Below are 4,293 nucleotides of genomic sequence, written 5' to 3'. Positions count from 1 at the left end.
TGAAGTACCAATGTTCACATAATATTTAAACTAAAATGAACTAGTTAATACAATATAATACATGAAATATAATCGACCATTAGTAGTCAACGATATGGTTTCCCAAGAGAACGCTCAAACCAAACTTTGAAGCCAGCGTGAGCTAGGTTAAGACAATATAGTATGGCAGAGTGGGCCAATGGGCTTACCAATTTGGGGAGTGCGATGACCTAAAAAAAAGACAAGAAAGTCGTCGTTTTAAAAAAATAATATTCTTGTCAAGTAATTTCAAGGCTGGTTATCAAGAGGAACATGTATGTGTCATTGCTTAGGGCCCATTTTGAATGGGGTAACTTTTTAAATATACGTAGGTTAAAGATACTTTTGGGAACTCTTATGAGTCGTGAAAACTTTAAGAGCAATCCAAAAAACATGTTTTTTTTATTATTTTATAAAGGTAAATTGGATTTTAATAATCCTAAGTTAATGCTATTGGTCGATAATAACCTAAACTGAGAATATTCTAGCTAATGGTCTCAAATTTTAAAAAGTCTACTCCTAGAAAACGTTATTCATATTTAGTATTTATTGTCCAATTTGTCTTTTAAAAATTTGTAAGTTGAGATTATTAAGTTGGGTTTTTATACACTTTTAGGAGTATTTTAGTAAAAAAAAACATAGAGAATTATTTTAAAAACCAACAAATATTATCGTTTTGCATGTTACAATGCTACATATGTTACATGATAGGTTGTTACATATGTAACATACTGAAATGAGGATTTTTGTCGATATACTTAAAAATTCCCTTGGCATTTGTTTTTGCTCTTTTTTTCTTTTTTGTTTTGATGGAAATACTTCTATTAGTGTATATATACTCCTCCAAATTCTATTCAAATAAAAATTGTAATGTCCGTATTTTGAGATTAATAAATAAAAGAAAGTTTCATTATTAACTGTATGTCGTTATTTAATTTCATTAAGTAACAATGGGCTTGAGTGGTAGGCTTAGTGTCACACCCCAACCTAAGGTGGAAATGCCGGGGCGTGATCCGATTGCTCACAGCTCGAAGATACTATCATAATATAAATGTGACAATATCTATTTAATTATTTTATTTCAAATATACACACAATAATCAAATACAACAAAACAATTCAAATAAATAAATATAACAAGTTTAAATCCATATTTGTCTTCATTATAACCCTATGGTCTTTCTAAGTGTCCATCCTTCAACTCAAGCAACCTGCATATGCGTAGAAAATGGAGTTTTGTCAACAAACATGTTGAGTGAGATGATCACCAATTTTGACACAACAAATAGTTATATAATAAATAAATAATAAATGATAAGTGTTAAATGCACAAACCAATCTATGTGGTAATAATCAATCAAACCTTAACAAACCAAAACCAAGTTATACTCATGTGTCAATGAATCGTTGCCAAGCGAATCAGGCATTGATTACAATGACTAAATTGTCGGTTTACCTTCGCCAAGCGAATCGGGCTCCGGTTACTAAGACGGTCGTATGATCATACTAATGAGAACCCTCTACAAGGGGATATGTTGGAACTCTCCAAACGTTATCAAATAAACAATTAAACATGTAGCAATTAGCAAATAGCATTCAACTGATATTCACACAATAATTATGTTTGCGATTTTGAGTATATATATATATATATATATATATATAGAATAGAAAATATGAGTAAGTACGCATATGTCCCCAAAACGTTAGAAAACAGTGTATTAAAAGGGGAATGATCAAACTCACCTTAGATTAAAGGCAAGTGAGTACAATTAAGAACAAACTAGTCAACGGATAAGCGAGTCGTCCAATACAAGATAACTGATCAGAACCTGAAACTTTGTGATATGAAACTATAAATAAAAACGAATTTTATGCCGCTGGAATCAATCCAAAGGGAAGAATAGAACTCTAGTTATGTTGAATTAAACGTTTAAGCGAGCTGGTACTGACCAGAATCCGAACAGCGAGTCAGAAGTCGGGTTTTGGGCAATAGCCTTAAAATCACGTTTCAAGAATAAAAGTCTTCTGGAACGAACATTGAATCTGACCAGAAGCATGAGAAAACGCAAAGTCAAACTTGTTGACTGTTTTGCCCTTTAACGGGTTTTAAAGCAATTGACTAGTCAACACCCTTCAACCACCGAAATTGATTGAATGTTATTGACTAGGGAATATGTATGAACGATTTTACAGTTTACAACTTACCCTGAAAGTGAAAGGGTCGATGAGAAACGGAAGTCAAAGGTCCTAAAGCAAGCAAAGTCAACGATCAAGCCTTGTATCTTTAACAAATATGCAAAAACCAAAGGGTTTACGAGATGGCAGAGGCTAGTGATGGCTGGAGGAGGTGGATTAGGGTTAGATTAAAGTTTACAGCAGATGGTTATGACTTGTTTATATAGGAATAGCTAAACCGAACTAAATATAGGCTTTTTGGCCCGTTTAAGCAAGTAAATCATACTTTTATGAATAAATCATTGAATATAATCAAAAGATTTGATCTTGGATGATAATAAACGAGATTATACTTATGTTTCAGTTATAGGATTGTTTCTTGGTTCTCAATTCTCTCTAATATGCCTAAAATAATCGATTTCGGGCCAAAAACGAACTAGGAATCAATAATAAATGAAACGATCTGCACAACTATGTGGCCGCGGTGCGCGACAGTGAGGGGGGCCCACCGCATGGCGCTCCGGTGAAAATAAGGTGGACTTTCATTTTTTACACTTTTGGTCCTTGTGGTTTGTTAAATGGTCAATTTATTGAACCTTTTATGCTTAAAATAAGAAATGGACAATATGTGAAGTATGAAGGGTATAAAATGAATATTAGAAACTTGAATTCTTATAAATATTTGATTTTTGATTAATCATAAAGATCTAAAATATTCTCGGCCGGGTTAAACGTAAACGAATACGGTTTAGAAAATCCGAAATGTTACACTTAGGATAAAAGATGGACAAAGAGATGGTTATGGGCCCAAGGCCCATAGGATGGAGTATTTAAACTCCAAATTTCCTCAAAACACTCCTCATTCTCTTCATTTCCTCTCCTTCCTACACACACACACACTCAAAACACACGCAACTTCTCTTCATCTCCCATTCTTCTAAAAACCCAAGAGAAACAAGAAGATCCGTAACCTAACATCTTCAAGTAACAAGAAACACTATCAGATCTGCGGGTTGTTCAAATCCGAACCCAAACTCGAGATCGTAAGGTGAGCTTTGGCAAAAAGGTTAAGTTTTTAAGGTTGGTTTCGACATGCAAACTGATATAACAATAGATCGGGCTATAGTATGTAATAAAAACGTAAACTTGGTAGGTCGTAACCCACCGAGTGCAATGTAGGACGAAAAGGTTATGTTCGAACATTGTAAAACACGGGTAGACAAAGTTGGTACGACCCAGAATAACCATTAAAAGGGTAAAATCGGGTCATAAGGAAGAGTCACGGAGGAAAATGGCTATAAAATGGTAAATAAAGAAAAAGGGGATTCTGATCGAACAGAAAATAATCGCATCGCACGAGCATACGATGCGATTACTTAAGCCATGCGATGCGATCAGAATTTGCCCATGCGATGCGATTCGTTTTGCTTCCATGCAATGCAATGCGATTCATTTTGCTCCATGCGATGTGATTCATTTTGCTTCCATGCAATGCGAATTGTTTCGCTTCCATGCGAAGCGATTCGTTTTGCTTCTATGCAATGCGATTCTTTTTGCTCCATGCGATGCGATTGGTTTTACATGTGATCCAAATTGTTGTAAAACTTAACTCGATTCATTTTTTTCTGATGAGTTTTTTATGAAGGCTTATTAATGAAAATAAAATTTTGCCAAGTGACCTAGCAGCTCGACCCCAGCCAAGGGCTTTGCCCCTTAGACTCTGCTAGGGGCGCTGCCCTCGGAAACCCGTCCGTTAGGGACTTCACTAACCTAGAAGTATGATTTGTTTAGAAGAAGTTAATTAATACTTATAATTATTACATAGTTAGTCATGCACAGCTAAGGAAGGGTGTTACCATTAACTCGGAGAAAAAACGACGATAGGTGAGTTTCTAACCCCATTTCTCTGTTATGTTTTCGGGGTTGTGTGCATACTCCAAAGTGATTAGTTAATACACTTACCTTAAGTGGTAAGTGTATGTCATATGAATGTTTATAAAATGATACTTGTTTGGTATAGAAAGAGTTAAATGTATGTATGAAGATGTATACGAGAATAGATATAACTAATGTATGTATGGCATGTAATGTTTGTAT

Source organism: Bidens hawaiensis, unplaced genomic scaffold, assembly GCF_021521415.1.
Source record: "Bidens hawaiensis isolate Kalapana, Puna unplaced genomic scaffold, B.hawaiensis_p1.1 tig00034981_1, whole genome shotgun sequence".
NCBI classification, from domain to species: domain Eukaryota; kingdom Viridiplantae; phylum Streptophyta; class Magnoliopsida; order Asterales; family Asteraceae; genus Bidens; species Bidens hawaiensis.
This window is presented reverse-complemented; position numbering follows the sequence as displayed.